General features: G+C 39.0%; 1 protein-coding gene and 1 long non-coding RNA gene across 2 annotated transcripts in view; one reads left to right on the top strand and one right to left on the bottom strand.

Moving 5' to 3' along the window:
• Window positions 1-22,078, bottom strand: part of bcar1 (BCAR1 scaffold protein, Cas family member) — a 105,885-nt gene that overhangs the window by 73,602 nt on the left and 10,205 nt on the right. The window lies entirely within an intron of this gene.
• The window catches only part of LOC117762764, a 29,555-nt gene continuing 19,206 nt past the window's right edge, over window positions 11,730-22,078 (top strand). The window contains exon 1 of the long non-coding RNA XR_004614067.1: window positions 11,730-11,740. This is a non-coding gene — a long non-coding RNA (uncharacterized LOC117762764). The remainder of the gene's footprint in view (window positions 11,741-22,078) is intronic.

Here is a 22,078-nt window from a genome sequence, read left to right as displayed (position 1 = left end):
TTATGAATACACTTTTCAACAGCAGTGTAGAGCAATTTTTTGTTTTTAAACATGTTTGTAAAACAATGGAACTCTAATACACAGAGCTGATTTGATCCATGTTGATCAAATCAGTTGTGGTACATAAATCATGAATAGCCCAACAGAGGTAATGTGTATCTGCTGCTGTGATGTAGATGGAAAATAGCGTGATATCAAAAATTGGCCCCAGGTAAGAAATACGTATTTCAGGCCTTATTTTTGCCTATGTCCCTTTACAACACCTTCTCTATTCACTGCATTTCTGCTCCTTTTAAATTAACTTTTATTATTCATTTCTTGTTCACAATTTGTCAGTAACATGTATGGTGAATGACTGATATCTTTCTAGTTAAAGCTTGGCTTATATCATATGTAGGATGTCCAACTATGACCATATACCCTTAGGCCCTCTTCTCTAATGTTTGAGGAACATTCGGTACATTGTGTGTGATGCAGAGCAACACTTGTCCAACAACCCAACAGAGCATTCCACACACCTACGCACATACACTTTACCCTCCATGACCTGGGCACTGTCCTCTCTGACCACCACACTCGACAACTACTGCCTCTGTCTCAATGACCTACACACAGCAAGAGCAGAAAGCAGTCATTGATGATTAAGAGATTTAGGTTAATGTGGATCTGAATATGATAATGGTCTCTGCTGGGGAAGTGGCTTCATGAACACTGTCTCTGTGTCTTCAGTCACAACTGCCACAAGTGTCTATTATCTTCAACGACTCTTGTTGGTCCCTTTGTAGTCACTGCTGGAAAACAGACAGCCAAGAAGTTATCATGTCTGGCAGGCAGTCCTTTAACCAACATTTTTAACCTGGCTCAGCTCTTGCTAAAATACAGTCTGATGTCCCCTGACAACAAACTGACCAATCAAATTTACATTCCTGGTGGATCGGTATGGTTACTCTGCTGTTTACCTTAACTCTAACCACAGCGTACAGACCACCGATCTCCAGAAGAAAACCAGCAATCAGGAAAGTAACAGTGTGGTCTGAGGAGGCCACACCAATGCTGCAAGACTGTTTTGACACCACAGATTGGGATTTGTTCGCACAAGGAGCAGACCTTGAGGAATATGCCAGGTCAGTCCTTGAAATTATAACCTTCTGCACAGAAAATGTGGTATCACAAAAAGCAATGAAGGTGTTTCCCAACCAAAAACCATGGATTAACAGCACTGTGAGGACACTACTCAAGGAGAGGGATGCAGCTTTCAGGTCAAATGACAAACAGGCCTACAGCGAAGCACGGGCGAAACTCATGAGGGGCATCAGGGATACTAAACCCAGACACAAACAGCGGATTGAGGAACAATTCGACAATAACAACCTTCGTAGCATGTGAAAAGGCATCACTCTCACATTAGGAGCATCATCCTACCAGACCTGGATAAACACCAACTTGTCTATTGGGCAAACAGAGGATGCCATCACAACTGCTCTCCACATCGCCCTGACACACTTAGAGGAACCAAACAGTTATGTGAGAATGCTATTTGTGGACTTTAGCTCAGCATGTAACATTGTCATCCCCACAGACTGGTCAACAAACTTGACACCCTGGGCCTTGGTTCCTCTTGAGGTGAACCATCTGGCTGAGTGGTGCAGGGACAACAACCTGGTCTTTAACACCTCTAAGACAAAAGAGATGATAATACATACATGGAGAAGTAGTGGAAAGTGTAATGACATTTAATTCCTGGGAGTCAATGTGTAAAGACAACTGACATGGATCTCCAACACCTCACAGCTGGTCAAAAAGTCCCACCAAAGACTGTTTTCCCTCAGGAAGCTGAGGCAGGCCCAGCATCCACAGAAAGTAATGGCCAAAGAGAGAGTTTCACTCGTGTTCACACTAGAGTGTTCACAATCGCTAATATGGTTTCTGAGAGAAAGGGAGAGTAGTTTTTGGAGTCATGTTTCTAATAAGGCGAACCGTCTTTTTACCAACTATAATCTACAGCTGCAATATGGGACTGCAGTGTGAATATATATATATATATATATAAAAAATCAGTAATTAAGAATACCATTCTGATCCTGGCCTGTTTTGATGTAACAGATGAGTTTATGTCACAGTGACATCATAACAGGCCAGGATCAGAATGGTGTTCTTAACTACTGACTAAAATTCAGAAGGAGTTATCTGTATAGTTAGTGATAAATCATGGCTGAAAGACAAACAACACTGTTCTCACATCTAATATTCCTATAAATGTAGACCTATATCTTATGGTACTGTATCCTTATTGTATCTGTATTTCTACTGTGTATAACAGAGGTCACTAACAGGCGGTCCGCGGTCCGAGTCCGGACCCAGAAGCCGTCCCGTACGGACCCGGACCTACAGCCAAAACAGAAGGCGCTTCTATTTGTAACCGGCGCAGCTTTTGTAGTCTTTACGGTAGTGGTTTAGCGGATGAGGAAACGCACAGACCAATTGCATGCGAGTTAAGCCATCCCACGTGATACTACTCAGCCAATCAAGTCTGTGCATTCCAGGCGGTAAACATTGCGACTCTACAGTGCAGACAGATGAGAGTTAGAGGCAAGTTACACATGAAAAGACGGTAGAAAGAAAAAGAAAGATAGCGATACAGGTAGAGAAAACAAAAGGAGAGATACAGACGACTGAGCCGGAGAAAGTTGAGATACAGAGGAATGAGCCGGAGAAAGGGAGAGAAACAGAGGAGTGAGACGGAGAAAGGGAGAGAAACAGAGGAGTGAGACGGAGAAAGGGAGAGAAACAGAGGAATGAGCCGGAGAAAGGGAGAGAAACAGAGGAGTGAGCCGGAGAAAGGGAGAGAAACAGAGGAGTGAGACGGAGAAAGGGAGAGAAACAACGGAGTGAGACGGAGAAAGGGAGGGAAACAGAGGAGTGAGACGGAGAAAGTTGAGAAACAGAGGAATGAGCCGGAGAAAGGGAGAGAAACAGAGGAATGAGCCGGAGAAAGGGAGAGAAACAGAGGAGTGAGACGGAGTAAGGGAGAGAAACAGAGGAGTGAGACGGAGAAAGGGAGAGAAACAGAGGAGTGAGACGGAGAAAGGGAGAGAAACAGACAAACAAAGTGGGGGAGTGGGATATAAGAGGGGAAGAAAGTGATTCTAAAACTGTTCAATTGTTAAGATGTGTTGAGATTTATTATCTGTAAAATTGGTTGAGACTTTTGAGTCAAGATGTGAAACAGAAAAAGGGAAATTCAAGCTTTTGCTCCCTTTATTTTATTTTTCTGAAGTTAAGCCCTTTATTTGAACATGCACAATTTTCACATTTTATTTATTTTCTCTTGTTTTGAAATGCAGCCCTACTTTTATTTAGTTAATGAGAGAACATTATACATATCTGCAATCATACATATATGTTCAGTTCTATGTTACGTGACAATAAATATTGTCAAAGTTTTTGAATCGTACTGAATTGATTTGATTTGACAGTCAGGTATTTAGTACATGCAGATGTTGATACAACTACTAGGCTACTTCAATATATATCACACTAAATAATTAGACATTATGATCTTCTGGACCTTTGCTTCAAGAAATTTTCTCCAACTGGACCTCTTTAAATTTTAGTTGAATACCCCTGGTGTATAAGATAAGATGATCTTCCTTTCTTCTATCGTTTCTCTTCATTTTAATTCTCCAACAATTCTACTCATTTCATTTATTTTCTTAAAAAGCCTCCTGTGAACAGGTGTGGCAAATTAGCATATTGCTACAAACACTACATGCAGTGCGTCTGGTGCCTGTGCAATATTGTATGTGACAGCTCCAATTCTATAGTAATGTCCACGTCAAATAAAATAAACAAACGAATACCAAGAATACCATTCTGATCCTGGCCTGTTTTGATGTAACAGATGAGTTTATGTCACAGTGACATCATAACAGGCCAGGATCAGAATGGTGTTCTTAACTACTGACTAAAATTCAGAAGGAGTTATCTGTATAGTTAGTGATAAATCATGGCTGAAAGACAAACAACACTGTTCTCACATCTAATATTCCTATAAATGTAGACCTATATCTTATGGTACTGTATCCTTATTGTATCTGTATTTCTACTGTGTATAACAGAGGTCACTAACAGGCGGTCCGCGGTCCGAGTCCGGACCCAGAAGCCGTCCCGTACGGACCCGGACCTACAGCCAAAACAGAAGGCGCTTCTATTTGTAACCGGCGCAGCTTTTGTAGTCTTTACGGTAGTGGTTTAGCGGATGAGGAAACGCACAGACCAATTGCATGCGAGTTAAGCCATCCCACGTGATACTACTCAGCCAATCAAGTCTGTGCATTCCAGGCGGTAAACATTGCGACTCTACAGTGCAGACAGATGAGAGTTAGAGGCAAGTTACACATGAAAAGACGGTAGAAAGAAAAAGAAAGATAGCGATACAGGTAGAGAAAACAAAAGGAGAGATACAGAGGAGTGAGACGGAGAAAGTTGAGAAACAGAGGAGTGAGCCGGAGAAAGGGAGAGAAACAGAGGAGTGAGACGGAGAAAGGGAGAGAAACAGAGGAGTGAGACGGAGAAAGGGAGAGAAACAGAGGAATGAGCCGGAGAAAGGGAGAGAAACAGAGGAGTGAGCCGGAGAAAGGGAGAGAAACAGAGGAGTGAGACGGAGTAAGGGAGAGAAACAGAGGAGTGAGACGGAGAAAGGGAGAGAAACAGAGGAGTGAGACGGAGAAAGGGAGAGAAACAGAGGAGTGAGACGGAGAAAGGGAGAGAAACAGAGGAGTGAGACGGAGAAAGGGAGAGAAACAGAGGAGTGAGACGGAGAAAGGGAGAGAAACAGGAGTGAGACGGAGAAAGGGAGAGAAACAGAGGAATGAGCCGGAGAAAGGGAGAGAAACAGAGGAATGAGCCGGAGAAAGGGAGAGAAACAGAGGAGTGAGCCGGAGAAAGGGAGAGAAACAGAGGAGTGAGACGGAGAAAGGGAGAGAAACAGAGGAGTGAGACGGAGAAAGGGAGAGAAACAGAGGAGTGAGACGGAGAAAGGGAGAGAAACAGAGGAGTGAGACGGAGAAAGGGAGAGAAACAGAGGAGTGAGACGGAGAAAGGGAGAGAAACAGAGGAGTGAGACGGAGAAAGGGAGAGAAACAGAGGAATGAGCCGGAGAAAGGGAGAGAAACAGAGGAGTGAGCCGGAGAAAGGGAGAGAAACAGAGGAGTGAGACGGAGAAAGGGAGAGAAACAGAGGAGTGAGACGGAGAAAGGGAGAGAAACAGACAAACAAAGTGGGGGAGTGGGATATAAGAGGGGAAGAAAGTGATTCTAAAACTGTTCAATTGTTAAGATGTGTTGAGATTTATTATCTGTAAAATTGGTTGAGACTTTTGAGTCAAGATGTGAAACAGAAAAAGGGAAATTCAAGCTTTTGCTCCCTTTATTTTATTTTTCTGAAGTTAAGCCCTTTATTTGAACATGCACAATTTTCACATTTTATTTATTTTCTCTTGTTTTGAAATGCAGCCCTACTTTTATTTAGTTAATGAGAGAACATTATACATATCTGCAATCATACATATATGTTCAGTTCTATGTTACGTGACAATAAATATTGTCAAAGTTTTTGAATCGTACTGAATTGATTTGATTTGACAGTCAGGTATTTAGTACATGCAGATGTTGATACAACTACTAGGCTACTTCAATATATATCACACTAAATAATTAGACATTATGATCTTCTGGACCTTTGCTTCAAGAAATTTTCTCCAACTGGACCTCTTTAAATTTTAGTTGAATACCCCTGGTGTATAAGATAAGATGATCTTCCTTTCTTCTATCGTTTCTCTTCATTTTAATTCTCCAACAATTCTACTCATTTCATTTATTTTCTTAAAAAGCCTCCTGTGAACAGGTGTGGCAAATTAGCATATTGCTACAAACACTACATGCAGTGCGTCTGGTGCCTGTGCAATATTGTATGTGACAGCTCCAATTCTATAGTAATGTCCACGTCAAATAAAATAAACAAACTAAACTATTATGGCCATTATAATGTATACATATATACACTCTAAAAAGTGATTCAGGGGACCTATTAGCGCCACTTAATTAAATGCATGGCTGCAAAACAAAAATTCTAGTTTATTGATTTAAATAAACTCTCCAAGTTGCATACATTATTTTGTTGAGTTATGATGAAATAATATTGTTGATAATTACATCAACTTAATATTGTTTGTAATTCCAGATCAAATTTCTGCATTTATTGATTTGAAATGAAATTTAAGTTGTGGTAACTTCATAAAATTGGCCGGACAACTTCATTTTTCTCCAACTTAGTTTAGGATTTTAAGTCCCCTAAACATGCCTGGGCGGGGACTTCCGGTTTGCAATGGACTAGAGAAGACACATGGCAAACCATGCTCACGGACCTATCGCAATTTACCCACTGAATATCTCGAAAACTCAACATTTATCAGTGACAAGGATAAATGTGTGGGAGAAGAAACACCAGGAGCCAAAAGAGAGAAGAAGAAATGCCAACACAAACATAAAAGCGCTTTGAAGGAGAAAGCTAATAGCATCGTGGCAGATCAAGCTAGCACTCAAAGCCAGAGCAGCCCCGGATTGAGCATGAACTCCGAGGACATTATTAGGGCGATACAGGAGCTAAACATGCCTCGACGGATTCAAACAGTTGAGACTGAAAAAATAAGATGAGAACATTCAAGGCAAGTATCATTTCATTTACAAGTAAAGTCTAAAAAAGCAATGTATTTGGGCATTTGTATTAATTGTATTGGATTGATAATGTTGGACAAAAAGAGTGCGAACCTCTTATGTGAAGTGACAAAAAGAGGAAAATCCCAAGTGGTTACAAAGAAAATGGCCACAACGTTCTCTCTTTGTAGGCAAGAAATCATTTATAAGGCCCCTGCAATCAAATACTTTATGGAGCGATGCCCTGCATTATTTGATGCAACTCAGGTAAGTTTTTTTGTAATATAAGTCTATGCATTTTGAATTTAAAATAGTGATATTGTTTGTTTGTTAGACATTTTACTACATTTTTGTTTGATTTTCTGATATCTTCAGGTAGCCATTGGTTTTTAATGGAAATCAGTCTGAAGTTACTTAAACATGCTGCAACTGTTGTGCATTCAAAGAGAGCAAAGAGAGAAACAAATTAATGAAAGAATGTAAAAATACTTCAACCAATAAAAATGTAACTTTTTAAGTTATACTATTAAAGGTATATAAAAAGTCTATTACAACTTGGGTTGAAGTCCATTTTTTTAAAGGGATAGTTCTGCGAAAAATTTAAATTCCGTCATTATCTACTCACCACTTTGCTGATGGAGGGGTGGGTGAAGTGTTTGAGTCCACAAAACATTTTAGTTTCAGGGGTAAACAGTGTTGGAGCCAAATCAAATCAAAAAATTTTAGATGTAAAAAAAACATAAAATGCCTCCATACAGCTCCTGTGGTGTCATCCAAGTGTCTGCAAGCCCCGACATTCATATACGGCCTAAAACGGCATAATTTACACCGTGTTTTTTGCCTAAATGTCCTGTGATATCCTCCTCTGGAGCCGCGTTAACATTCACACGCACACACACTGCACACAAGCTCTCGTCCAAGAGACTCCAAAAGTGTTTTGTGGACTCTAACACTTCACCACCCCTCCATCAGCAAAGTGTTGAGAAGATAATGACTGAATTTACATTTTTTGCAGAACTACCCCTTTAAGTGGGCAAATTTGGTCATATTTGGTTATTGATGCAATCTATTTAGGCCATTTGAATTATTGGGTATGTGTGTTTGTAAAAGGTTTAAAATAGAATAAATAATGTCTCTATTGATCAACTGAAATCACTAAGAGTGACAGTGTAAAAAGTCTGCAGTAATCATCCAGTTCATTAGATACGTTAGCATGTTCATCTTGAACATGCTAACATATCTTTTCATTTGCTTTCCAGTACACCGAAGAGTTTGAGGCAAGCCTTGATAGACATGTGATGAAATTTGCCATCATCGATGATCAGCAGTTAACCCCTGGATCTCACCACAAGACAGCAACCATCGTGGTTGAGGGAACCAAAGGAACTTAATCTATATTCTTTGTGTCTCAGAAACTGTTCCTTGATCTCGATGGACTGAAACCAGTGCCAAAGTGCCAAATCTCAAAACACTATTTTGATATGTTGAGTGGACTTTTACATATGTTCAGAGTTTTGAACATAACTGCAGGTGAAAATAAAAAAAAGTTAATTGCAAAACAATTTTGTTGTGAATTAATAGATTTCTTCAAAGCTACAAGAACAAATACTGTTAAAAAGCTAAAAACTACTGAAGAAAATCTAATTGGAGCAAATAGAATTTTTAAATGGTTGTCAACTTAAAAACTTGTGTTCATAATTATTAAAATTAAGAGAAAAAGACTTAAAAAATCCTTTCAATAATTTGGAAAAAGTAGTTGGAACAACTTAATTTGAAGCAGTATTCAACTTAAATGTTTGTGTTCATTGTAACAATTCTTAACTAAGTAGAAATTAAAAATACCTTTCATTGCAGAGGAAAAGCTAATTGACCTAACTCAATGTTGGTTGTTGGTTGAAGGTAATTTCTGAATAAGTTACCGTGACTCAAAAAGATCAACGCAAACTGTTGCGTTAATTTTCTTTGTTGAGACAAGGTATTAGTTTTTAGCGTGTATTAGCTCGATTAATGAGCCTTACTTGGATATTAGTTCACACATGTATTAATACTGATATATTTAGCAAAGATGCCCACCTGCAATTAGCACACCCTCGTCTTTAGCTTCGGTGGTTTTCTTACACTGATTCGTTATAAAATGTCATTCATATTTTAATCATCTGGGGTCTAATTTATAACCGTTGCATATGCACAAAACGGGGCCTGAAAAGTACTTAGGCCATTTCTCACGCAAACGTTGGGTTTTATAAAACCAAACTTGACGTGGTCTGACCCATGCGTACGAACGTTTTGGAGACGGGAAAGTGGCGATGCAGACGTGAGGTGGTGAGCTGAAGACAGATTATTGATCCACTTCCTCATTTACATTAAAACCAACAGCTTTAGTTGTGCTCCCGCGACATATCTGTTCCACACGAACCTTTTCATTGAAAAATATTTATAACAACTTACAACAAATTACGTTCAGATTCCATTTAACAGCGGAGTTACAGAGCCGAGTCATTCACAGTTTTTAATGTTATCTTCTAACACTGTGCGTGTATCATCAAATCACTGCAGTGAACGTGACTGTGCCATCAGGCGCACTGGAGATCACTGACAAGAAATGAAGAAACTTTCCAAATAATATCCCAGAGTGGAGGTGAGGATCCACTGATGTGAGGGAATCGGTCCGGATGCTCTAAATAAATAAATACTGCTGACACTGGTGCGTGATTCTGCGTGATGGATGCACGCGAATGGAAGGACGAGGAGGAAACGAGGGTTCAGCGATGTCTGATCAGCTGATATAGATTCTATAGTTCTGTGATCTGTGATCTTTGTGCTGAGCTGAGTCCAGTATCACACAGATCAACCGACGGAACCGAACCATCCCAGTACAAACACGAGCATATAATGATAATTCTGTTAGATTCTATAGATTGGGGACAACACAGCTGTCTCTGAATTTAATAATCCTGCAGTTTTGGATGATTAAAATACGAACAGACAATACAACAAGTTCCCTCAAATTCTGAGAGGGTGTTTTTTTTTTTTGCCTCCACCTTTGAATTTTTTTATTTTTTATTTCAGGCTCCGTTCTTTCTATCGTACTCACTCTCACACATTGTATTATCCACAGCAGCAGCAGCGTATCAGTGTATTTTCTTTATTTGTGACATCACTGCTGTCCCTTCACCTCCACCTCACTAACAAGCACCTCAATGTCAGTGTCAGAAAGTTTCGCTTCCTCTTCTCATCACTTGATGCCGTGACTCTGTCAGGACTCACGGTGGAAACCCATTGGTCAGCAGCATAATTTAATATTCATGACGTGCTTTGTATTGATCATTTATGGTTGAAAGTGGGCGTGTGGAGGGCGGACTTGAAGGCAGATCCAAGTACGAACGTTTCCAGGTGGACTGTGATTTATAAAGTGAACATTGCGTTCAGGTGTGCGTGCGCACGGTTTTATAAATCGGAATTTTCTTTTGCGTACGCCATTTCCGGCTTTTGTGCGCACGTACACTTTTAGTAGGAATCCCACGCACTGTTTTATAAATGAGACCCCTGGTGTTTCTAAATAAGTACATATTACCTGGGCCCTCCTACTTTGTTGTCAGTTCAAGTACACTCAACAAAAATATAAACCCAACACTTATTTTCACTCTCATATTTCATGAGTTAAAATCAAAGATCTAAGTTTTCTTCTGTGCACATTAAAGGAATATTTCTCTCAAATTTTGTTCACAAATTTATTAAAGTCTGAATTAGTTAGCACTTCATCTTTGCTGAAATCATCCATTGCATCCACCTGGAAGGCAAGGGATTATCTTGGCAAAGGTGAAGTGCTCTTTAACACGGATTTGAAATAATTTTAGTTTAAAATTTGAGAGAAACAAGCATTTTTGTTTTTATGATCTACAATATATTAATTCATAGTGTCAACATACATAAGTTTAAGGAAGCCTCACCTTCATTTCATATATAATCTGATATCTGGCCTTTACCCCACTTTTTCACACACATACACACTTGTACTGCTATCTTAGTAAGGACACTCATAGGCATAATGCATTTGCCAGCCCCTTACCCTAACCTTAACCATCACAACAAAATATCCAACCCTAACCTTACCCAAACCTTAACCTAATTATAACCCTAGCCCCAAAGTCTTAACCCTCAAACAACCCTTTGAAAAAGAGATGACCGGCCAAAATGTCCTCACTTTCCAAAAATGTCCTCATTGCGTAAGGTCTATGCTCAAAATGGTACACCCAAACACACACAGGAATTACTACGGCAACCAAGTCTGAAGGACCACTGAGTCAGTCCAGACTGCTCTAGATCTGCTGAGATATATAAGGACAAACAAATGCACACACACTTGCAGTTTCACAGCACACACGTCTTCACACAAAACACAGGTTGAGCACATGCTTTTACCTGCATGTCCAGACAAACACACACAAATGGTACAATATATGCAACCAGGTAGGAACTAACAAAGCACACACACTTTTCATGTTTCCAACACTGACACTCTGGTTCATTTGAAATATATTCAGCTGACATGATGGACAAGACACAGGTTTACTGTAACATATATTCACTGCATTTATCAACATTACACTGACTGTTTATTGGGACACCATGACTTGAATTAGCTACATTTAACACAAGAATACATAAGGATTTATACCAGCAATAAATATATCAGCAACCGTCCCCTGGACAGTCTCCTTCAAAATTATCGAAATTAAATATGGGCACGAAAACTGTACAAATGTACAAAATGACAGATAAACTCAGCATACACAGATACACCTGTTTAATGATGCCATTATCTAATCAGAAAAGCATTTGGCAGCAGTGAAGAGTATAAAATCATGCAGATACAGACAGGAATCACCAGTTAATGTTCACATCAGACAGAATGGCAACATGTGATCTCAGTGACTTTGACTGTGATATTATGTTTGTGTATTTGTGAAACTGTTGACCAGACGTTTTTACTCCCAGTTTCCAAACGCCAAAAACAGAAAACTCCAGTGAGCAGTAGTTCTGTGTTGATGAGAGAAGTCAGAGGAGAATAGTCGCAATGGTTGGAACTGACTGAAAGTCAACAGTTACTCATATAACCACTCTTACAACTGTGGTGAGCAAAGCTTTTCAGATTGATCATCTCATCCAATCTTGAGGTGGATGATTTAACGGCAGAGATCAATGGTAAATGGTCTGTATTTATATATTTGTACAGCCCTTTTCTAGTCTTGATGACCATTCAAAGTGCTTTACAGTACAGTTTATTTCCATTTACAGAATCTGAGGCTGCATGACACAGACTCACCAACCCAGGTCAGATAAAGACTGAAAAACGTAGCCTGGTCTGATGAATGTGGATTTGTGCTGAGGCTGCAGATGGTAGAGCCAGAGTCTGGAGTCAACAGCATGAATACATGGAGTCAACATGCCTTTTGTCAACAGTCCAGGCTGCTGTTGGTAGTGTGATCGTGAGAGGAATGTTTTCTTGTCACACTTTGGGCCTTTAATTCCAATCAGTCATGGTTTGAATGTCACAGTCTATCTGAAAGCTCATCACGTTTTCATCCCAGCCCATAAAGCCTAGCTACAGCACTGTGCTGAAAGTCTAACTTCAGTTCATACACAGATCCATGTATATCATCATATTGAAGAGGGAAAGCATGAGGACAGATCAGTCCCTCAAAGTTCTTCAGAGGCTCTAGTGTGTTTTATAGGCCACCAGAAGTAGAGTAGGCTAATTAGCATTCAGCCTTAATATAGACCAGCAACACACCCTGCATGCTGTTGGAATATCAGAATTTTCAGACAACACAATAGAAAAGATCAGCTCTGCATAAGTTTGGGAACTACATTCTTGGTGCCTGTCAGCTTCACAAAAATTGCACAAGAATCAAGCTGCAAAGGTGACCTTTTGCCCTCACTGGAGCCTGATTGATGATGTGTCAACATATTTAGATTAGTGGGTTACAGATAGATTTTCAAAACATAAGGATTCATACACACAGGCCTGAGCTGTTAAGGCTATACATACTACTCAATAGTCAATCACAATAGTCTATTTAACATTTATGTTTCCTCACAAACACTTCAAATGATTTCAATGCCAACACCAAGTCAAAGATGCAACAGTGTTTTCTTTACCATTACCTTGATTATTGTGAGTCTTTGTTATGTTTTGCTGTAATTTCTGTTCATTTTTCTTTCCCTTCCTCTGTTTTCTGTGTCATAATCTGGTCTATGGGGGCATTACATAGTTAACCCAGTTGTCCCAGCGTGACAAAAATAATTCCACTCTATGGTTTATGTATGCTGTTATGGTCTCCATTTTGTAAATGTCCATTGTAATGTCCATCCATGCATTTAAAGTCAGGTTCTCCTGTGATAACCATTTCCTTGTAAGAGTCCTCTTTTCCAGCGACCAACAATATATTTAATAAATATTTGTCTTTTTCGGTCATTCTTCAGGTAGGAGTCCAAAATATATGGTCTTACTGTCCAAGAGCACGCGACATCTGAAAATATCTTGTAAGGCGTTATGTTTTTGTGGCAGTAGACCATGCCACAGGGCTCTCACCACAGCACCGGGAGACAAACCATTCAGGTTGTAGCATCTTTATTCAGAGACCAGGTGCAAACATAAACTTAAAACTCAACATAAAGAGGCCAACAATTTCTGCTGGCGTGTTAGCGTTGTAGCTCAGCACTAGTGTCTCTCCTGTGCGTGTCTCTGAGTCTCTCCGAGTGTTCTCCTGTGAGGCAGCTCAGTCGCTGCCTTTTAAATGTGAGGATCAATCAGCTAACAGCTCTCACCTGTGCTGATTGATCCTCTGTGGTGCAGGTGAAGGGGCTCTCCCAGTCCCCACACCTCCACAGTATTATTCTCCAAAAATCTTTAATGACAGGGCAATCCCAGAAAACATGGTAATGGTTGGTATTTAAGTTTCCACAGCTCTTACAGCAAACTGGGGAGTTACCGTCATAATATGATATCTGAAAGGGCATTATAAAGTACCTTATAAAGCTTTTCCAGCCAAGCTCCCTCCAGTTTTGTGAACTGGTACACTTCCATTGGTATATCCACACTGTTCTCCATTTTTCCTCGGATATGATTATCCTTCCTTCCTTCTCCCATTTTGTTTTAATATACAAAGTTGAGTGTTTTTTAAGATTGGATAACCCTTTATATAAGTATGAGATGATTCTACTAACAGTATTAATAGTTACATGCTTTACTGAACAATCCTATTAAACCTCTGCTTGGCTCTGTTACATTCTTCACCTTTCTGTTAACAAAGTGTTGCAACTGCAGGTTTCGAAAGAAGTCTTGTTTTTTTAACGAGAACTTTTAAAAACATTTTAAAACTGAACAGTGTTCACTCCTTCCTTAAGTTACAAAGTACCCTAAATCTAATATTTAATTTATTTGGCGTAAATTCCATGTCATCTGCAACATGGACAGCAACAAGGATAGCAACATCTTGCTTTAAATTATATTCTGTTATAATTGTTTTCTATATTTTAAGAGTAAATTTAGGTAAATTGCTTTTTGAGAATGGAGAGTATCCTATCCTCCATGTTTTTCCATTGGGCATCATATGAGGGGTTGCACCCACATATTATATGTCTCAGTTGTGCTGCTAAATAATAATCTTTAAGGGACGGTAGGCCCCATCCCCCCTTTTCCTTTGCTAATTGTAAGGTCTTAAGACGGGTTCTAGGCCTTTTACCCTGCCATATTTACCTTGATAATATTTTGTCCCATTCGTTAAGTTGTTTTTGGTCAACATCTACCAGCAGTGTCTGAAATATATATAGCAATCTTGGCAAGATGTTCATTTTTATAGATTCAATTCTTGAGCTGTGACTTAAGTTCCATCTCACTATGTCCTTCCTAATTTTTGTATTAGTAGGTGAATAGTTGCATTTCAGTAGTTCTGCAAGATCTTTTGGGATTATGATGCCCAGATATTTGAAATTCTAAGGGGGTTCATGCCAAGGGGTTCCTATTTTTAAATTCCTCTGGTGGACTATAGTTGTATGAAAGCAGTTGTGTTTTTCCTATGTTAAATTTGTATCCTGCTAGTTGACCATATTGCTCAAATGATTGCATCAAGTTAGGTAGAGAGTTAGTTGGTTGCCCTAGAAAGATCAAAATGTCAATTGCGTAACAATCCAATTTGTGTTCTGTCCCTTGAACAGTAATTCCCTTTATTTATAATTTTGTCTTATATATTGAGCTAATGGTTCCAAATAGTAACGGTGACCACAAACAGCCCCTGAGATACCCTTTCTAGAGAGATGCTATTTGATAGATGTCCATTTACTTTAATTCTAGCCGCGGGCTTATTGTATAGTGCCGTACTGTATAGTTTTGATAATTATTTAATGTAAACCAAATCTACAAAGAACTTGGTAGAGAAAGTCCTAGTTTACCAAATCGCTATTGCTTTAATTTCAGTTTTGGTAGGAACTCTTCTAACCATTTGGCCATGATGGAAGTAAATAATCTATATAGTCCACATTAAGAACAGATATTGGTCTAAATGACTCACATTCCATTTTGTCTTTGCCTTTTAGTATTGCAGGGATTATGGTCTTCTTCCAGCTGGGAGGTGTCTGTGCCTTTTTTAGACCCCAATTGAATGTAGGGAGTATAATAGGTGTTAACTAATCTTTAAATTCTTTAAACCATTCTGCCGTATAACCATCTGATCCTGGTGATTTACTTAACTTGAGCCTACTAACTAAGCCTTTCTACTATCTTCTTTTTCAGTTTCCATGCCAATACTTTCATAGATTTTAATCCACTTTCATAGTGTCTCTGTTTAAGGAACATAAAGTTGTTCTTGATTTCCTGTATGGCTAAATTGTTAAATTCATTCCTAGTATTCCTGATTTCAATGTATCCTGTGCCAATGTCTGCTTGTATTTTCTCTCTAATTCTTTTAATTTATTCTGTAGGTCCTCAAATTTGTTATTCCTTAACTTTTTCTTATGCAAAGTTATAGCTATAATTTCCCCTCTTAATACAGCCTTCAAAACATCCCACAAAATGGGAGGGGAGACCTCTCCGTTATCAATAAGCAGTAATTAAATCTCACTTAGCTCACTTAAATCTATTGTACCAATACCACGTGTATATTTTATCTATATTTTTTCCAAATGTTAGAACATTTTCTATTCTCGAGAATGGAGAGCCTTCTATTAGTCGAAAGGTCTCTCCATATATCAATTAGACAACCTCTTCAAAAAGTGTGTTGACTTCCTTTTGTAGAGCCTTGTATCACTTGTTTTCCTATTAGATGAATCAAGCTCAAGATGTAAATGTATATCTAAGTCCCCCCCACAAATCAGCAGACTTTCCTTTCCTTTCCGTAACCAAGATTTTGATAATTTTCCGGAAGAAACTGATGTCACTTCCAGGGGGCAGTGGTGTATAAACTTGAAAGCCATACTTGAGTAAAAGTACAGATATCTTACCTGAAAGTGACTCCGGTAAAAGTTAAAGTCACCCGTAAGAAAATTTAAAGTAGCTAATATTACATGTACTTAAGTATCAAAGTAACAAATTAAAAATGCAAAGTGCTTTTTATAGTAGGCCTATACAGACACAAAACAACCAAAAAATGTTCTCTTCAGGCTTTATTTCAACTGACTTTAACAAAAAATTATTTGTTAAATTTTTTATTATATATAAAAAATTATAACAAAAATATACATATACTGTATAATTTTACAAATTTTGAACCCCAGATGCTGTGTCACAAATAGTAATGGACTAGTGCATCTGAACTTCTAGGGACAACAAAGAACCACACAACAGAATAAACAAGTGCCTCTTGTGTCTGCCTAAGAACACTAATAGACCAGAGAATAACCACACAAAAATGTAACATGGACCTTTCACTTTCTAATCAGTAGCAGGAATGATACACAATGCCCCTTATGATAACTCAGCAAAAGGAAACAAGTTCTAGGCACACAAAATAGGATAGTTTTCCTCTTTTGTTAACAACCTGCACAGTGCTAGTACAGAGAAGAAAAAAATCACTGGACACAGTCTAGCTTTGCTGCAGGCCAAATTTCAGACAGAATAATAAAGACTGCACTGAACCGAGCTCCTGCATGAGCACCTGGATAATTCTAAAGGGAATAAATGGAATGGGAACGTGCTCGCGTTGATTAAGTCCCTGCCCTTTGTACACACATCGCTACTACCCATTGGATGGTTTAGTGAGGTCCTCGGATCGGCCCTGCCAGAGTCGGTAACGGCCCTGGCGGAGCGCCGAGAAGACGATCAAACTTGACTATCTAGAGGAAGTAAAAGTCGTAACAAGGTTTCTGAAGGTGAACCTGCGGAAGGATCATTACCGGTACAGCCTGCTCGACCCCGGTCAACCAAGGCAGCCCGACCAACCTCCGGATGCTTAGGCTCTCGTGCTGCCCCCCTGACTGCAAACACGCCGCCGGGCCTGCGCATCTCCCAAAGCAGGGGGCACGCGAGTGAGCGAGAGAGAGGTGCGCCGCGCGTAAAAGCTTGCGTTGCTCCAACCGCCGCCGCTCAAGTAACGAGCCAGTTTTGAGAAAATAAGGAGTAGAAAGTACAGAAATTTGTGTTCAAATGTAGCTAGTAAAAGTAAAAAGTCGTCAGGAAAATAAATACTCAAGTAAAGTACAGATATGTGAAAAATCTACTTAAGTACAGTAACGAGGTATTTGTACTTCGTTACTTCCCACCACTGCCAGGGAGTGAGATAAGAGTAGCAACTCCTCTCCTTCGTCCAGACTTATAGGAGAAGAAGAAGAGTTTAGTTTTTCATGTTCTTAATCACTTAGGTTTCCTGTAAATATACTATATGGGCTTGTCAACTGCCCCATTTACATTAAAGAAGAGAATTTTTACATTGCCACTAACCATTTGTACTTAAAAGTTTGTATGTTTTTGAAATAAGAAAATAAGACATAATAGATCTAATCTCAGAAAAAACAAGAATAGAACACTTAGAAAAACATAAATGTGATTCCAAGGTAGGGGTCTCTCATAGATGACCCTGATGAGCTAGAGAAAATATCTAGCTGTGGATGAAAGCCTCTCTTACCTGTAGAAGGGCCCCCACTGCAGCATCCCAAAAGAAACAAATATTTCAAATAGCTTACTTACGTAACCTCCTGTGTTTGTATTCTCATTTAGAGAGGGGAAGGGGATGGATGTAACAATAAAAATAATAACAGTAATAATAAAGCATCCTCCGTTTTAAGTTATGTCCCCGCTCAATAGCATATTGAATATATCAAGAGCTTAAAGCTGGGGACTGTCTCCTGAAAGCCTGTAGTTTCTCCCTGATACCCTTCTGTCACATCCTGTCTGTCCCCTGCTGTCTGGAGTGTCTCACCATCTCCCAGGCATAGTGAGACAGTTGTTCAACCATACTCTCTTTTGGTGTGACCACTTTGACAGGCAGTCCTCTGTGCTTCGGTAGTCACTTCTTTCACCGTCTGGTAAAGCCGTTTCTCTTCATCATAGAATACAAGTAGCTTTGCGGGGAACAGAGTCTGGAAGCGTATCTTGTTCTGAAACATGCCTCAGAGTATTCTTTTCGCTTCTGCAGAACTGCCGGGTGTAGTCTTGGTCAAAGTATATTAATCTTCCTGTTCCAAAAGACGTGTTTTCTTACACTAGGCCTTGCGTAGAATATAATTTTTCATTTCGTAGCAGAGGAATCTGACTACTATTCACCACGGGTTGTCTCCCCGTAGAATACATTTCCTAGCCCCTTACCCTAACCTTAACCATCCAAACTAAATACCTTAACCTAACCATTACCCTACCCCCAACCCTAACCTAAACCTAATACCAAGTTTTAACCCTCAAACAATCTATTGAAAAATTGAGTAAAGCAGACACTACTAGACATTACTAGTAGATAGTAAAGGGACACACACACACACACACACACACACACACGCACGCACACACACACACACACACACACACAGAGTCTGGCTTGCATCCCACTTTCCTCTCTGTCTGGCCAAAGGAATGCTCCACTTCCTGTGTGTTGTGATCAGTGCACATTGACTGCTTCCCAGCAGTCAATGTGATCTAAGCAGCCTAATAAGTAAATAGTCCTCTCTGGTAGCAGATTCAACAGCCACTGAAACCACATCACTATTTTCCCACTCAAATTTTCATTCCACGATAAAGCCATATTCACACAATCTTGCTTTGCTGTGGACATTTTTCAAGCGTGCTTTTCTGTGAACACTGGTATATTAGTGCTTTGGTGCCAAATTTACATATATGAATAGGTGAAAGATGAAAGGTGCCAATCACTGGAATGACATCACAGTTAACACAGTCTGTGCCCTAATTTGTTATTGTATGTACGTACAGCACTTTAAATCTCCTACGTTCATGGACTCATAGCAGGGAATCAGTTCAATGCAAGATGTCATCACCCCTTTTTACCAGTTTATATTCCAATCCGGCAGTTAAATTATCATTAAACAGCATCTCTATAGTTTCTCCTCCCTGTACAGACCGCAGACAGCGTATTACATTCACCCTGATATCAGTAAGTCATGCATATAACTGGTGGTGGTTTACTATATTATCTTCTAACTGGCTCTGGTTGTGCTCGTAAAATAAGCTAACTTTCCTATTTTCAAAATGCACTTTTTTTAGATCTTCGCTTTTGGTCATTTTCCAAACTCCACACCCCATGGTCTTCGGACCTCATACGGTATTTGAGACGTATGCATTGTGCACTGTATTTCTGTTCGGTCTTAGGACCATAATTTCTGTTCTTCATGCTGACTTTAATTTCTGTTCGGTCGTCTGACCTTATAATTTCTTTTGGCATTTTATATAATGACAAATGACCGTTTTATTTAAGTTTGGTCCTTTGCTGACCTTTTATTCTTCTACATCATACATCCCTCATTCAACGTGCACTATATAACTCATGGCTCTGGTTGCGCAAGTAACATAAGCAACTTTTCCAATTTCAATTTGCACTTTCTAGTAATAGTATAATGAGGAAACGAAGAATATGTGCTTGACAATGACAACTAGTCAACACTTCGCTCAACTTCCGTTGGTGACCCTTCACACTAAAAGTCCCAAACAGATACACTGCTTATGACAGGAAAAACACATTCAATGACCAACCTTTCACAATAAGGCAACTAAATAAAATAGTTTACATAAATTATTTTTAAACAGCCAAACGTTACACTATAAAAATGAACTGGATATAGTTGATGATAATAATTCATATTTTAGTTCATTAGCTATATTATTACATTCATATGTTTCTATATGTAACCCAGGTTTCAAATAATTATAAAGTAATCTAAAAATAATATAATAATTTCCGATGCTCAACTATAAATACTTAAGACCTCAAGCAGTTTATCTCGATATTCTCGACATTGAATCACATATCGTCTAAAGTGACATTGTGTCACCTGTAACTCACCCAATGAGAGGGGTGATGTTGCCGCGTAGCTGGCTCCGATGCTCTCTCGGCGTATTTTTAAAAAGATGCTCGAGGCTTGGATAAATATCGTCCATGTTTAGTTTCTAAATGGCGGTGCACTTTACATGGTCCCAGGGTCTTGTTAGCTAGCATCGCAGCGCACAGCACACACGACAGGTACTCACTTGAGTCCTTTCTGCGAGTCCTCTTTTTAGTTTTGAATGATTCAGTTTGACTTTCTGATTCCCCTTCGTCATTAGCAGCTTTCCTCTGCTCCATCTTGCTCGACCCAGCACACAACAAAGTTCTCCCTCACCTATGATTCCCCTGCTAATGATGCGTTCAAGTGTTAATGTGTGTCAGCAAAAAAAATGACACCTGCTATATAGGTCAGATAAAATGAGAACGTGGAATTTAAATCTCATGTCTTTTTTTCATTACCTGTGATGATTACTTTTTTTTTTAATCAATCATACATTTTTTGTGGTAATCAACGCTTACTTACAAATCTGAAACTTTTTTATCTATTTATTTTCTGATGACCTCTCACAGCCCACCTGCAGTGGCTTCACGGCCCACCAGGGGGCCGCGGCCCACACTTTGGTAATGACTGCTATAGATGATTCCCGCTAGCATAATGTGTTTTAAGTTTAACCTGTGAGCGTTGCCTCCGTTAGCTTCATGCTAACGGCAATACAATACCCCCATAAGGAAATCACTTATTTAGTGATGATGTTGGTGTGTATGTTTTACATGCATTTATTCTGTAAGGCTTGTCCCTAATAGCCCTGGACATATTTGTTTGCATTTCGGTTGAATGTTTTGGTCTTTGTTAATGTTAATTTATTTAATAAATTAACATTTAGCCTTAGCCAAATGTTTGTATGTTGTATCTATAATCCTTACTTTTCTTTATGAGATTTTGAATTAATTTGAACTGAACAAACTCAAATTATTTGTTTTTCCTCATGACCTTTTAAAGGTCAGGTTTTTTCCCCACCCTTTGTCAGATGTTGCGGGACCCAAACACTGACAGCGATGGCGAGCTACCAAAAATTGACTAATATGAACTCAACCTCCCTGCCACTACCAGTGGTAGGAACGTAAACTCTTTTGTTTTCCTTTTACATTCCAACGTGGAATATCCTTGGACCAACTGAAATTATATTAATGAACTGAAATTATATGCATGAACTGAAATTATATGAATGAACTGAAAATATATGCATGAACTGAAATTATATGAATGAACTGAAAATATATGACTGAACTGAAAATAGAAATGAACTGAGAAATATTTATTTTTGTTGAAAGTTTGTATTACTGATTTTTTTGGTTTAAGTGCAAATACAAATTCTATTTAAAACCTACCTGTGTCTCCTGTGTCTTGGCATTCATACATTGGGCTCCCACCGAACCTAGTAGTCGTAATCCGCCTAAACCCAATTGGTTACATATATTTCTATATTTTTTTTATATTCCACTCAAGTATTTGATGTAACTTAATACTTGCTGATGTCTTCTTGACTCTTGCTGTAATACTACAAATTTACCCATTGTGGGACTAGAATAAATACTTCTTCTTAACTACATATTGCCTGTCATGTGTTTTTTCTCCTTGTATAGTATCAATAATCGTGAAAACCGTGAAACCATGATATTTCCGCTGACAATAAATGTGGTGCCAAAATTTCATATCGTGACATCCCTCCTACACACATATCAGTTATTATGACATTAAAACTTCTCTTCATCTTAGAATTGACAATTGCTACTGGTGGAACAGGAGTTGGTCCCAAACGCACGATTCTGGTTGTATAATAAAATTAAGCATGGTACTGGTACAGAATGTCTCTGGCATGG

This window comes from Hippoglossus hippoglossus, chromosome 6, assembly GCF_009819705.1.
Source record: "Hippoglossus hippoglossus isolate fHipHip1 chromosome 6, fHipHip1.pri, whole genome shotgun sequence".
NCBI lineage: Eukaryota > Metazoa > Chordata > Actinopteri > Pleuronectiformes > Pleuronectidae > Hippoglossus > Hippoglossus hippoglossus.
This window is presented reverse-complemented; position numbering and strand designations above follow the sequence as displayed.